General features: G+C 34.0%; 1 protein-coding gene across 4 annotated transcripts in view; it reads left to right on the top strand.

Annotated features, from left to right (window-relative positions):
* The window catches only part of FUT8 (fucosyltransferase 8), a 255,589-nt gene that overhangs the window by 45,719 nt on the left and 193,986 nt on the right, over positions 1-15,884 (top strand). For all 4 annotated transcript variants that reach the window (XM_045522109.2, XM_010962271.3, XM_074365376.1 and 1 more), the window contains exon 2: positions 6,355-6,452. The gene's annotated coding sequence lies outside the window, so the exon portion shown is untranslated. The remainder of the gene's footprint in view (positions 1-6,354; positions 6,453-15,884) is intronic.

Genomic DNA, 15,884 nt, shown 5'->3' with positions numbered 1-15,884 from the left:
GGTAAAGAGTTATAGGAAAATATCTTTGTTTTATAATAATGAAGCAAAAAGAAGTTTTTGAATTGGAGAGAAATATTTTTTAGCAAAAGATTAAAGAAAAATTTGCCTCGAACTGGTAATGCAAATCATATCTTGTCTAGGTGAATTATTTAGAATATTGTTGGGGAAGAGGGCATGTTTACTAGTAAGGAGTAAAGTTCTCAACTGAAATATGAGCTGAAGAATTTTTATGGCTCCTAGAAGGTATAGTTCAGGCTTTAAGTTCCAGAATTTTAGAACTTGAAGAGACCTTTACAATTTATTCCAATTCTTTCATTTAGAGAAGAATAACTAGAAGTCTAGGGATGTGATATATCGAAAATCATGTAGCACACTGATATTCAGAGTTGGGGCTAGAGTCTAAGCGTCATCATTTCTATTTCAGGATTCTTTCTTCAGTTCCAGAATGTGTTGTTGAAAGATTACCTGGATCCTGGGCTCTTCATATCCTACTTAAAGTGCAGCTCTGGCATTGTTACATATTTACACTGGCACTTAAATAAAGGCACTGAAATACAAGTGATTTACTCAACATTACAGAGATAATGTTAGGGCATAAGAACTCTGGCTTGTTGATTTTACCTCTGTATCTAATCCAATAAAGGAAAGCCTAGACAGAAGATTATAGCAAAAGGGCCAATCATTATGAACTATAGACTGGGAGCTAGAACTGGATCTGGTGCTGGAAACCGTAACAATGCCAGAAGATTTTGGGGCTGTAGTGATAGGGGCTGGGATGATGTTGAGGTGATGAAAGCTTCTCCTATGACTGAGTGGACTCTAAAATCTGTAGAATGGAAGACAGAGTAAAGGAAGTCATTAAAGCCACCATTTAACTCACTCATCCCTGGGGCCATATGTTCTGTTCTCATTCCCTGGAGCATTCCACTTTAGATAATGAAGTGAAATTCATCAGACATCTGCAAAACATTTTCATTTTGCAAAGTACTCTCACAAATGTGCTGTTTAATCCCTTGCAGTATCCTTATGAGATGGGTAGAAGAGATATTGGTGAGCAGACAATGTTAAATATGTATGTGTGTCAAAGCAGTATGCTAGAAACCACTAAAAGATATAAAGATGAATGGGTTTAGCCTCAGCCCTTGTGGTGTGCACGATCTTGTGGGGAGTGGGTTGGGAAAAAACATCAAGTATGATGTAAGGCAAGTTGAAAAAGATTTAGAAATTCAAGTTATTTCCCATGGGAATTTAAAAGGAGTGATGGTATTATAACTGATGGAAGTTTTGGTACTTTGCCTTCTGATTTAAGACTAGCTGGAAGGATAATAACTGTAAAAGGATATTGACTGTAATAGATAATGATATAATCTTCCTTTCTAATTTTTCAGAAATCTTATTTTAAGTGATTCTACAAAGCTTATCTGAACAAATTTATGAATTAAGGATGACAAGTCTCAAATTTCTGTTTTAGTGATTTTTAGCATATAAGGCTGGCATGACGAAGAGGAAGAAAAAAAAAAGGGAATTGACTTTACAATGTCAAACAGAACTTATACATTTACCTAGGCGAAAATATGAATGAAAATTTAAATGGCCCCTACTAACTGGTAAGAAAATAGATAAAATTAGAATGAAGTTGATTCAGTACTAATTTATGTTGACAATGTAGACACTTCAGAATTAGAGGGGGAGTAGTGAGCACTTCTCTTAGTTCCTAACTTACCTTCTTATTTTGCTTCAAAGTAATGTTACTTTTCAGGATCATTATAGGAAATATTTGCTTACCAATAAATATGAATTTAACAGTCTTACAGTAATGAATTCATTTTTGTTGAAATAATGGGCAAAACAGATTTTTAGTATTTTGTTTATTCTTCAAATTCATATTAGTTATCAGTTCAAAATACTTTCCATATTTTCTTAGTATCACCTACTTTAGTGATTTCTATTTGCCAATGTAGAAAGAATGCTAGAAGGAGCAACTTCCCTTGATATACCAGCTTCATTGCTGTATTAGTACTACAGGGAAAGGAGAAGGGAAGGGAGAGATACAACATAATTAGTAAGCTTTCCTTTGGGGCTTACTTTCTACTTCTGTGTATTTTCTCTCTTAATGTTGTTTCATAGCTAAAAGATGTTGAGGTCTTATCTTACTGCTTTTCAAATTTAAGCTAGCGGCAGCATGGCCAATACTAAATAGAGGTTGACAAATTTCTAGTAGTAAAACAATTCATAGTAAACAGCCTCCTGTAGGTTATCTCTGCTCCTACCCTTACCCACTTCAGTCTGGTGGTCACACCTATAGAATACTACCTCCTGGTTTAGAGCATCTTGGAGTTTAAAGCCCAACCTTTGGGGTCCTACAATGGTCTTATGATCATCGGTGTTATAAGACTCTAGTATTGCCTGAGTTACACTTAGATTTTTAATTTAAATGTGTTCAGAGCCTTTACTACCAGGGGGTAAATAGCTTTTTATTTAAACACATGGAACTTCTCTTTTTCTTAAAAATGACCAATTTTATCACTGACAGAATTTCTTTTTGTCATCTGTTAAACATGTATTTTCCTACAAATTTAGTTTTTTTCTTCATTTCACATGTGATGATTTTTTTTTATGTGTAGTGTCCTTTTTTAGAATAGGACTGTTGTTTTTTTTAAAGATAAGAATGAATTGGCCTTGTGCTGTTTTTTTTCTTTTCCCACTCAGAGTATGTTCAGTTTAGCTCACAGTCTTCTTCCTTCTAACAGTATGGATAAAAATGACTGACTGTGTTCAACAGCAGAGATTGAAAATAAAGCCTGTGATTCCTAACCTCCTTGTTTGTGCTTCTTCTTTTAAAAATCTTCTAAAGGATTTTTCTTTATACTTTCCTTTACCTGTCATGGTGAGAATGTAAGATGTTCATTTAGTTCTACTGTATTTCTCCTGAAGTCTTACTTGTTTTTCTTCTCTTCTTTTAGTATGTTCACCTTTGATTAGTCTATGGCAGATCTTTTTCAACCTGAATTCAAATGCCGCTGATGAGCAAGGATAGCATTTCCTCTTAAGTGAATAATTTCCTCCATGTATTTTATTTGAGCATATATGAAATCATATGCTTCATCCTTGGTTATGTATTCCCATGTACATTTCTTTTTTTTTCAAAAAAATCTTCCCTAAGATTAGCTTTTCCTTATATTGACTTTTTATTATTTCTGATTGCTGGATGCCATTTATTCTTTATACTCAACGGGTGTTGCCTATTTCACTTTCATGGTTACTGTTTTTTTTCTACCACATATTATGCATTAGTTATATGTTTCAGGATAACTTATTAACATACAAATGGTATTAACTGAATACATCACAGTTTTGAAAAATTTCATCTTTCAGTGCTATCACAAAGTTAGTTTAGCTCATAGTCCCTGTTTAAAATAATTAAAATAGTACTTCCAGCCAAGATGGACTAACAGGGATTGTTATCCTTCTACCTGAAACAACTAACTGGACAAAAGATATGAGACAGCAATTCTTAAGGCATTTGCCATCAGGCAACAAAAGACATTGATCTCTGAGAGACAGGAAACAAATCAGATGAGACCTATGATTGTTCTAGCTTGGGGAATGTTTCCTAGGCATGAGGTAGGGCAGTAGAATCCAGGAGGAGCCTAGAGATATCCCTGAATTGAGAAGGTGGTGCGAGGAGGCTGAGGAGCCAAGGCAGTTAGAGTTCACAGTGCAGAGTGTCAGAGAGGAGAGAGCTGCAAGAGAATTTTGCGGATCTGCAGAAGTCCCTTTCAAGAATTCACTTGAATACTGATCAGTACATACTTGTGAGGAAACTACTTGAGGTCAAGGAAGAACCACCTAAAAGGAACTGAGGGAGCAATATAATACCCAGAGCTCATATAATGTCAGGAATAGAGCCTGAATCCATCAGACAGAGTGGAAAATCTCATGATTCACCAAGTGTCAGGTAGAGCATCTCTAACATTCTAGTTTTCATTTCTAGATGTTCAATTTGTATCTTTTTTCTATGTTTTTACTTAAATTGCTCTCAGTCTTTTCTCTGTCTTCTAGAACATATGGAATACATTTATAATAACTTTTAATCCTAGTTTCCTAGTTCTATAAACTGGTTCTATAAACCTAGTTCATTTCTAGGCTGGTTTTCTTTGATATTTCTCCTCATTTAGCTCTATTTCCTTGCCTTTAAAAAAAAAACCTGCTTGGCAAATTAGTTAATGCTTGTCACACATGTAAAAGATGACAGTGTAAGTTTTACATTGTTGGGTACTGGGTATTTTTGTATTCCTATAAATATTCTTGAAGTTTTTTCTGGAATGTATTTAAGTTACTTGAAAAGTGTTTACTCCTTTAAGATACTGCTTTTAATCTTTGAATGGGACCATATAATGTAATTTTGCTCTAATACGGAGGCAAAACCTTTCTGAATACTTTACCTGATGCCCTGTGAATTATGAGGTTTTCCATTTAGTTGACTGTCTGGTTACAAATGCTAGGTTGAGGATGAGGTTGTTCTTGAATTATTCATTTTTTCAGCTCCCTAGCGGGTTCCCCCCTTCTCCCCTTGTGGAATTTCAGCCTAGGTATGTGCAAATTAGTATTAAGTCCAAAACTCAAGTGAAGATACCTGGAGCTTTTTTGTGCATTACTGCCTCCTGTCTGGTACATTATTCTAGTAATTCCTGCCACCTGTGCCTTCTGAACTCTTATCTTTGTCTTTTCAAGTTATTTGTCTTTTCAATACTGCTGTGTTTCGCCTGCAGTAGTGTCTACAACGTGACTCTCAGTGGAAAGTGATGCTCGTATGCCTATCTAGCTTGTTTCCTTCTCTCAGAGAATGCATATCTACACTAATTGTTGTCCAGTGTCTGGAAACTGTTGTGTCATGCATTTTGTTTAGTTTTGCAGTTGTTTACTGTCTGAGGATAAATCTGATATCAGTTTACTCCATAGTGGCTAGAAGCATAAATTCCATAATACTGAATTATTATGGGAAGTTGGTAAAGACTTTTGGGTGAAGTTTTAGGAAGGAATCACAGTGAACCTTGGATGATTTTATAGTTAATGGCCACTTAGGGATTTGTATATTTATGGGTCCTGGAAGTAGTTGACTTGGCAGTGGTTTATCCTTTTCAGCGAGGTCTATCAGATGAGATAATGTAAATAGTAAGGCATATAAAAATACGCTATTTTTGATTTAGAGAAATTTATTGAATTTTTTGTAGGCTTTTCTGGCTCAGAATAAATTTTTGATGCTTGGATTTTAAAATGAAAATAATTGGATTACTTTTGAGGAGTTGGGGTTTGTGATGATACTTCTGTATTATTTCTAATCATCAAAAATTGGTTTCAGTAGGCCTTGATGTCATTGGAGAAAGACTACTTACAGTTAATGTCAATCTGAGAATCATCTCTTGTTGTAACAACAGTAAATTAACTGGCAGGATGACACATTTCCATAGAGTGTATTGGGTCTTTATGTTATTCTTGGGTGTTTTTTTTTCTGTTTGGTGAGTTGCACATATGTACATAACTCAGTGAACATATGATGTATGAATCTTCATTACCATTTCACTTGACGATCAGATATAATGATTACTTTCTTTGGGTCTGTGTGTGGTACTAGATGATGGAGAAGTAGTGACAAAAGCAATAGGACATAATGTTGCTAATCAGAAGACTACAGGAGATGACATATATATAAGGCAGCAAAATATTTTAGCAAAAATGAATGGAGTACAGAATGATAATATCAGTTCTTTGGGAGGAGTGGAGGGGTTGCATTTTGAGAAAGTTGATGGATGTGCATTGATTGACAAAGAGGATAAGGGAGAAAAAGTCCCTCTTCTAAAAAGAAGGAATGGTATATTGCAGGGTGACAGCTGAGAATGACAGAATTATTCCGTGGAAAGCAAGCAAATTAAATTGGCTTGAATGGAAGTTTGTGTAAATATAGTCAGAAGTTAGGTTGTACAGCTTATTAAGGTGTGGGGACGTAGATTTTGAGCATGGGTCTGAAAAGAGAGTTTCTGATTGCCCTATATGTTAAGAAGTAGACACAAAGAATTTTGTGTTCACAAAGCAAAATTTTATAGGTTCTGACTTATTTTAAGATAAACTATGAAGCAAATTAAGACACTGAATGTTAGTGTGTTTGAATACGATTTGCAAAATGAAAACCTGTTCCTTGTTAGGATTTAAAGCTTATAGAATAAGTGAATATATAAAAGTTTTACATGTATGACTGGCTACATGAGGGGGAAAAAAGGAGATTTAAAAAAAGTATAATGATGGTAAGTGAAATTTGGGTAGGGCTAAAGTTCATGTGTTTTTGTTTTGTTCCAGGTTGCTGCTTTTGCTCAGAGAACACCCATGACCCTGACAGTGTTTCCAGTCAAGATAAAGGGCTCTATTGCCTTTATTGGTTAACTGAACAAATTCAGGTTAGTACATTTTGTGGGCAGTACTTCTCTGTTCCAATTATGTGTTAATATTTTGAGAAATGGTTAATTTTGTATGTGAAGCTACATATGTATGTAACAGTGAAATAGAAAGGCCAAGTCAGTCTAAGCTCTATTGAACTATATACTTCTTATGCTACCTACTATATACAATCTGCAGTGCATAAAGTGGAAAATGTTTTACTTCCTATTTAATAGTTTTTTACTTTAAGGGGCTAGATAAAACAAGTTGTCACTGAATATGACGCATTATACTTTCGGCATCGTTGTGCGGCATATTTGGTGCTGAAAATAAACAACTAATTTAGTTTTTTTTGAATTTTTTAGTAGCTTACTTTTAAAGGTTTCATTCTTGTTCATATTTCAGTCGTATTCAAATTTTATTCATTTTTTTTTGTTAAGTCTATGAATTTTGACGAATGTATATTCATTACCTAATCTTCTGAATTCACTCATGCTGCCTTTTTGTGGTCAACCTCTCTCCACCTCAATCCCTGGCAACCACAGATCTGTGTTTTGTCCTTTTAGTTTACTTTTTCCAATATTTAATTTAAGTGGAATCATTTAGTATGTAGCTTTTAAATTGTGACTTCTTTCACTTAGCATAATGCATTTCGGTTCATCCAGGTTATGTGTACCTGTAGTTCATTCTTTTTTATTGCTGAGTAGTGTTCTGTTGTATGGCTATACCACTGTTTTCCACAGGAGCTTTTTACCAGTAGTGCAGAAGGGTTCTAATTTCTCCACATCCTTCCCAACACTTGATATTTTCTTTCTTTCTTTCATCTTTCATCTTTCATCTTTCTTTCTTTCTTTCTTCCTTCCTTCCTTCCTTCCTTCCTTCCTTCCTTCCTTCCTTTCTTTCTTTCTTTCTTTCTTTCTTTCTTTCTTTCTTTCTTTTCTTTTCTTTTCTTTTCTTTTCTTTTCTTTCTTTTTCTTTCATAACCATCTTAATGGGTGTGAAGTGGTATTACATTCTAGTTTTCATTTACATTACCCTAGTGATTGGTAATGTTGAGCATCTTTTCATGTGCTTACTGGTCATTTATCTATCTTTGGAGAAATGTCTTTTTAAGTCCTTTTTCTAGTTTTGGGTCATGCTGCTTTTTTCTTGTTGTTGTTTTGAAATTCTTACATATTCTACATAGTAATTCCTTGTTAGAATATGTGACTTGCAAGAATTTTCTCCTATATTGTCAGTTGCCTTTTTACTCTTTGGATAGTATCTTATGATGCACAAAATTTTTAAAATTTTCATTAAGTCAAATTTGTCTGTATTTTACTTTTTTAAACCTGTGCGTTTTGTATCCTCTATTCAAGAAATCATTGTTAAATTCATTGTCATGACACTTCTGTCCTATGTTTCTTCCAAGAGGTTTATTATTTTCAGTCTTATTTGGTCCATTTTGAATTAATTTTTGTATATGGTATTAGGTAAGGGTTCAACTTCATTCTTTGGCATTCTTTGGCATGTGGACATCCAGTTTTCTCAGCACCATTTGTTCAAAAGACTGTTCTTTATTTCCCACTGAATGATCTTGGTACCCTATCAAAAATCATTTGACCATGTATGTGAGAGTTTATTTCTAGGCTCTTTATTCTGTTTGTCTGTATGTCTGTCTTTATGCCAACACCACACTGTTTTGATAACTATAGCTTTGTAGTAAAATTTTGAAATTAGGAAATATGAATCCTCCAGTTTTTATGTTCAAACTGTTTTGGCTATTTGGGGGTCCCTTGAGATTCCATGTGAATTTTAGGATAGGTTTTTCTCTATTTGTGCACAAGCCATTAGGATTTTTATAAGCCTTGCATTGAATCTGTAGATTGCTTTGTGTAATATTGACATTTTAACAATATTAAATCTTTCAATATATGCACATGGGATTTGTTTCCATTTACTTACCTCTTTTTTAATTTCTTTCAGCAGTGTTTTGTAATTTTCATTTTACAAGTCTTTAACTTCCTTGGTTATTTCCTAAGTATTTTATTCTTTTTGATGCTATTATAAATGAAATTGTTTTTGTAATTTCTCATTGTGTATAGAAGTGCAGCTGATTTTTGTCTTTGACTTTGTGTCCTACTTTGCTAAATTCATTTATTAGTTCTATATGGAGAGATTAAGAGACTCAAAGTGGTTTTAAGTTATACAAGAAGTACACTTCTTTGCTCTCATCTTTTTCTTCATGGAACATTTTCTACTCATTGTATAATACTAACTTCATTCTGCTTTCCTAAAATATCTTTACCCCTTTAGGAGAAAGGAGACACCTATTGGAGACAATTCTCTGTGAGTCTCTTGTTCTTCAGTATGTTTTCCTAGCAGAGGCATTGACAGCTTTTGCTGAGGGCTATCTTTTCGAGGAAATTTGTATGGCAAACAGCTTGAAAAGGTAGAAATAGTGTTTCCATAAAGACAGAGGGTAGATTTCCTTGCTGTCCAGGATAAGCAAGATAATCCCTTTAGGGAAAAGGTGGGGTACATTGGCTTGCAACGCCTTTAAAATATTGGAGTTTTATAAGCTTCTGCTTTCTCCTCCAGTAATGCAACCCACTGTGTGTGCATGTGTCACCTGGCTCTCTTTGTATTGCCCTTTAGGAATTGGAGCTTAGGGAACCAGTGCAACAGATGATACACTGGCTGCTACTATTGTTTTGAGCAGTAAATTTTTCTTTGTCTCTGACATAGGAGTGTTGTATCTTCTGCCAGGATTATCTGATGCTGACTTACCAAATATCACTAACACAACCTATTGATGAAATAAAGCTAAGTTTATTGCTTATTGTGGTAAAGGAGAACACCTCCTTGACAGAACTTTGGTAGTGTCTTAGAAGGGTAAAATCAAGGTCAAACTTTTAGAATTTAATGTTCGATTTAATTTGAATCTTGCAGTGGTGGTGATGGGATTTGATTAGGATTGAATAAGTATCATGATACAACAATTTAGAATTGGTCAAAATAGCAATGCAAGGATTTTAAAAACCTTTGATGCTTTCTATTGAAGAGTTGACGAATCTTTTCTGAAGCTTTTGTAATGAACAATCAAGTTATATCCCTGCCATAATCTCCTGGAATAGTAGAGTTAAGCTAATGAAGACATTGGACTAGTTAAGTAATGTTAATGTACACAGAAAGATATATTTGTTTGTAGGTATATCAGTTACCTAGGGATGCTATAACAAATTACCACACAGTTATTGGCTTAAAACAATAGTTTCTAGGGGAAGAATTCTTTCCTCTCTTTTAGTTTCTGGTAGTTTCAAGCAATCCTTTGTGTTTCATGGTTTGTGGCAGCATAACTTTAATCTCCACCTCCATCTTCACATGATGATCTTCCCTCTGTGTCTGTGTCCAGATTTCCCTCTTTTTATAAGGATACCAGTCATTGAATTAGGGCTCACTCTAGTCCATTATGACCTCATATTACCTTGATTACATATGCAAAGACCCTGTTTCCAAATAAGATCACATTCACATGTTCCAATAGTTATGAATTTGGGGGGGGGCACTACTTGATACAGTACATGGAGTATATAATTTTGATCCTCAGTGTCCAACCTGTGTGTGATTACATTCTTTTGGTTCTCCATATCCATGAAGCTTCACAGATTGATTGCTTAGGTTGCATGTAGAATAAAATCTCAGGCCTGTCAGAGTTCTTGACAATAGCATGATGTAGTGCAAAGAATACCAGTTTGGAAATCAAGGTGCCTTGGTTCTAGTTTCTGTCCCGCTGTTAACTAGCTTGAGAAAGTTACTGTCTTCTCCAGCTATTAGTTTCTCAATGGGTAAAATGGGACGTCTGAAAGAAGAGAAGAGGAATTGGACTAAATGATCTCTAAAGACCTTTCTAGCTCTCAGATTCTACAGTTCTGTAATTGTTGAGTGTCTGCTATGTACCATACTGATACTAGTTTTGATTTGGAATGACAAAATTAAAAAAAAAAAAGAAATACAGATTGTATTTAGTGCTGATCTGATAGATTCTGACTTGTAAATGTAGCCTTATTTATGTTTCATTTACTAGGATGAAGATCATTAATGAAGATACTAGGTAAACAGGGAGTTAGCCCATCTCTCTGACTTACTGTATTTTACTTTTCAATTTGAATATTGTATTTAGAAGGGAGACATTCTTCAGGTAGGTTAATTTATTTAAAGTTAGAAAAATGTGTTACTGCTGCACTCTCTCAGCAGAATTCATAAAATGAGATAACCTTTTTCTGAAGTGAGCATGATGTAGCTCTCCCTTCATTGCTCACATTTCTTTATCATAAAATGGTCACAGAATCTTACTAGAGAATGGTAATAATGCTGTGAGGTGGAACATGGTGCTAGAGTTCTAGGTGTAAGTGATTCTTTTGAATTTTTCTTACATTTTGAATAGGTCACTACAGTATTATATTTGAATTCTTTCTTTGAGTGATGTTGAAAATACATAATAACTACTTCATAGACATATTGTGGCCACTCTAAAGGAAATTCTTTGGTAATACTAAAACCACCTGTGGTTGTCTGTGTGTGTCTGTTCTTTTTAAGCTACAGATTAACAATCTCTGTATATTGGTGGTAAGCATAAATAAAAGTTGAACTAACATCTATGGATTTATATGTAAGTGACTGAAGTGGAAGAAAGCAGGGATTTTTTTTTTTTTTTTCAATTCACTCTATACAGTAGCATTTCAAACCCATCTTCTATGAGGTGATGGGGATTTCTAACACTTGAGCTTAAGACTCTTAACAGCATTCAGCTCTTGAATTACAGACAAATTTTACTAGCTTCGGTTTTTTCATAGTAGATATTTGGGCAGTTCAGAGACTATCACCCGATGTTGTAAAAATGGTGATTAAAAAAAATTTAGAAGGAATATTAATATATAAAATTTGTGATAACACTGTAGCAATACCTGAAATAAAATATATTAAAATGGATAGAATATGGAAATTAATTTGAATAGATACTACAATTTTAATAATAAAAGGGACCTATCTTCTAGGTCATATTTTCTATTTATATTTCCATACTTAAATGAAAAGAGTAGGAGAATGTTACTACTTTTTTAATGTGCTATCCACTCAGTAAGAATAACTTGACCTTTAAAAGTCAAGATTTTTGTTTTGATGATTCCTAGGAAGGGTTTTTTTCTCGGGGTCGGGGGGAGGTGGTGAGCATGGTGGCTTATCATCCACGTTCTAATTAAACTTTGTTTCCTTACAGTTTTCCCTCCTCATTTTAGACTTTGAAGTTGGTCTACTGATATTACCAAGAAGATAAAGTTCCTCCAACCTGTTAGGCATATTTTTTTTGGTTTCAAAGAATTACGAATTGGCAAAGATTAAAAAGTTGGAGTATGGATATATTCAATTTCTTTTATGATTCAGAGTCTTCACTTTTTATGTAGTGTAGTTTTGTTGTTGGTGTTTTGCTTTTAATTTATAGATGCTTGAGAACCTAGAGGAATCCCTTCTCCTTCTCCCCAGCTACTCTTGCATTTCCATAGGAAAAAAAAGAAAGAGATACTGGTCTGTATTTTTCCTTTCTTGTAATACTGTTGTCTAGGTTTAGTATTAGTTTAATGGTGGCCTCATACAATGAGTTAGGAAGTGCTCCCTCTGCCTCTGTTTTCTGAGACAGATCACAGAGAATTGGTATCATTTCTCCTTGAGTGTTTGGTAGAATTCACTAGTGAAACTATATCTGGGTGTGGAGCTCTCTGTTTTGGAAGATTATTAATTATTTATTCAATTTCTTTGCTCAATATAGGCCTACCAGTTGATCTGTTTCTCTTTGTGTGTGTAGAGTGTGTCTTTCAAGGAATTGGTCAATTTTTTCTAATTTATCAAACTTTTGGGCATAGAATTATTCTTAATATTCCATTATTATCCTTTTAATGTCTGTAAGATTGCTAGTGATGGCCCCTCTTTCATTTCTGATATCAGTAATTTGTTTCTTCTCTCCTTTTTTTCCTTAGAAAGCTTGGCTAACGGTTTATTTGTTTTATTGATTCTTTCAAAGAACCAGATTTTAGTTTTGTTGACTTACTCAATTGTTTACTTGCTTTCAATTTCACTGATTTCTGCTATGATTTTTATTATTTTTTTTCTGTTGCTTATTTTGGATTTATTTTGTCTTTTTTTTTTCTTGTTTCTTTCCTAAGGCAGAAACTTGGGTGATAAATGTTAGCTTTCTTCTATTTAAATATATGCATCCAATGTTATATAAATTTCTCTCTGAGAGAGAAAATGTAGTACTGCATTTGTTGCATCCCACAAATTTTGATTTTTTTTCATTTTTATTTAGTTAAAAAAATTAAAATTCTCGACTTTTTCTTTGACTCATGTATTACTTTTGTATGTTGTTGATTTCCAAATATTTGGGGATTTTCTGGATATCTTCTGTTATTAATTTGTAGTTTAATTTTATTGTGGTCTGAGAGCATAAATTATGATGTCTATTCTTTTAAATTTGTTAAGGTGTGTTTTCCAGCCCAGAATGTAGTCTGTCTTGGTTAATGTTCCCTTTGAGCTTGAGAAGAATGTGTATTATGCTGTTGTTGGATGTAGTAGTCAGTTAGATCCAGTTGATTGATGGTACTATTCAGTTCTATGATATTCTTACTGATTTTCTGCCTATTGGTTCTATCAATTACTGATAGAAGAGTGTTGAAATCTCCAGATATTATAGTGTATTTATATATTTTTCCTTGCAGTTCTACTACTTTTTACTTCAAGTATTTTGATGTTGTGTTGTTAGGTGCATATATATGGATAGTTATATCTTCTTGGAGAATTGACCCTCTATCATTATGTACTGCCCCTCCTTATTTCCTTGCTTTGAAGTAAGTTCTTTCTGAAATTAGTATAGCTACTCTAGTTTTCTTTTGATTAGTGTTAGCATAGTGTATCTTACTTCATCCCATTACTTTTAATATATCTATGCCTCTGTAACTGGGTTTCTTGCAGACAACATGTAGGTAGGTCTTGTCTTTTGCTTTACTCTGGCAGTCTCTGTCTTTTAATTGACATATTTAGACCACTGATATTTAAAGTAATTACTGATATACTTGAATTAATATTTACCATATTTTTAACTGTTTCCTATTCATTCCTTTTTCTTGGCTTCTCTTTCTTGTTTTCTTTTTTTGTCTTCCACTCTGTTTCTGCTTTCTCTCATTTTAATTGAGCATTTTATAGAGTTCCATTTTCTATCCTATCTTAGTATATCATTATACTTCTTAAAAAATTTTAAGTGGCTGCCTTAGAGTTTGCAATTATATACCTACAGTTAATCCAAGTTCTTTTTCAAGTAACACTGTACTGCTTCATGGATAGTATAAGTACCTTATAGCAAGATATTCCCAATTCCTCTCTCCTATCCCTTATAACATTGCTATTATTATTAATTTATCTATAAGCTGTGAGCACAAAATATATTGTTTTGAACTACATTAGATTAAGAATAAGAAAAATAAGAGTTTTAATTTTACCATTATATATTCTCTAATGCTTTTCATTTATTGATATAATACATGTTTCTGATCTATATACTCCCCTTTTGGTCTGAAGAACTTTTAACATTCTTGCAAGGCAGGTCAGATTTTCAGTTCTCTCAATTTTTGTTTGTTAGAGAAAGTATTTCTTTTTCACTGTTGAAGGATAATTTTGCTGAATACAGATTTCTAGGTTGATTTTATTTTTCTTTTAACACTCAATATTTCACTCTACTAATTTTGCTTACATGGTTTCTGGAGAGAAAGTTCAGTATAATTCTTATTTTGTTCCTCTCTGGGTAAGGTTTTTTTTTCTTCACTTTGTTTTTTCTTTTGACTATTTTAAGATTTTCTCATCTATTTTTCTACAGTTTTAATGTGATATGCCTAGGTACAGTATTTATCCTGCTGGGTGTACACTTGAGTTCCTAGATCTGGTTTGGGGGTCTATTATTAAAGACATTCTTTTTCTGTTACAGTGTCTTTGATTTGTATCATTTCCTTTAGATCTTTTCTTAGAGTTTCCATATCTCTGCTTATATTACACATCTGTTTTTGCATGTTCACTTTTTCCAGTAGAGCCCTTTGTATATTTACCATAGCTATTTTTAATTTAGTGATAATTCTAAAACATCTGCTGTATCTGAGTCTGGTTTTGAGGCATGCTTTATATCTTCAGGTTATGTTTTTTGCCTTTACAGTGCTTTGTAAATTTTTCTGATATCCAGACGTGATAATATTAGATAAAAGAAATGGAGGTAAATAGACCTTTAGTGTGAGGTTTTGTGTTAATCTGACTAGAAGTTAGGCTGTGTTTACTGTTTGTTGTAGCTGTGGTATCAGAGGCTAACAGTTCTTGTAGCATCCTTGTTTCTGTCTGCTGTGTTGTCTTTGGGTAATGTAGAGAATCTTTAAATAGGGTCTGAAGCTTTAAGTTCTTTTACCTGTAATGCTCTGTTATTGTACAGGAGTTGTACTGATGTGGAGGGAGTTCTGTAGTCTGTGATTAGGTCTTAGTCTTTTAGCCTGATTTGGGTATCTCTTCCCCCTGTGTTGAAGGACAGAGGGAACTGGAGTTGGGTATTTCCCCCAGGTTAATTAGACACTATAAAATCCTAGAAGGTTAGGCTCTGTTAAAATAGTTTCCTTAGTCCTTTTTAAGAACAGAGAGCTCTGAGTATATTTAAAAATCGTTACCACGCCTCATCCCCTCACCCTGACCCCCACATGCTGAAAACAGAAAGGAATTTTTCTCACATTATCACATTGAGAACCTGGTAGGGCTCTTGGAGGTAAAACTCAAGAAAGTATTGGGACCTTTCAAAGACTGAGTCCCCTCACAGTTTTTCATTCTAAGCTAGTGTACCCTGAGTTTCCAGCAGTTTGTCATTTACTGTTTAAAATGTACCTGCTGATCACTGGCTCTAGCTGAGGGTTTATCTTTCTGGGCTTTTGCTTCATGCACACTCTTGATTCTCTGTATCTGCCTGTCTGTCTCTCTTTCCAGTCTTCAGGGTAGAGTTTTGCCCTCTGGCTTTGATTCTCCGATAGAGTTAAGAGTGGTTGATGTTTTATTTTTTTTTCTTTTCAGCTTTTTTCTTGTTGTAAGGACAATAGTGATGAATTCCAAGCTTTTTACATGTTAGACCTGATTTAAGGTTATTTTTGAATATTTTTGACAGTTTGTAATGGTAAAAATTTGGCTGTATGTTTGATTTGGCAGTGTTACTCATTTGGAACGTGATTTCCTTCTGGCATAAGGTTTGCACGTTTTGAGGTAATACATTCTAATTTGCAAGAACAAGTAAAGAACTTTTCCAGAGGGAAGTTGATGTTAGGACTGATGCTCGTTATTGGTGAGATGACTCATTCTTAGCGTACTTACTGTTACTCTGTTTTTGTGTGTAGTTTGGGGGCAACAGC

The sequence above is a fragment of the Camelus bactrianus genome, chromosome 6 (assembly GCF_048773025.1).
Source record: "Camelus bactrianus isolate YW-2024 breed Bactrian camel chromosome 6, ASM4877302v1, whole genome shotgun sequence".
Taxonomy (NCBI): domain Eukaryota; kingdom Metazoa; phylum Chordata; class Mammalia; order Artiodactyla; family Camelidae; genus Camelus; species Camelus bactrianus.
Note: the sequence above shows the minus strand (reverse complement) of the source record. Positions and strands in the feature narration are given on the sequence as shown.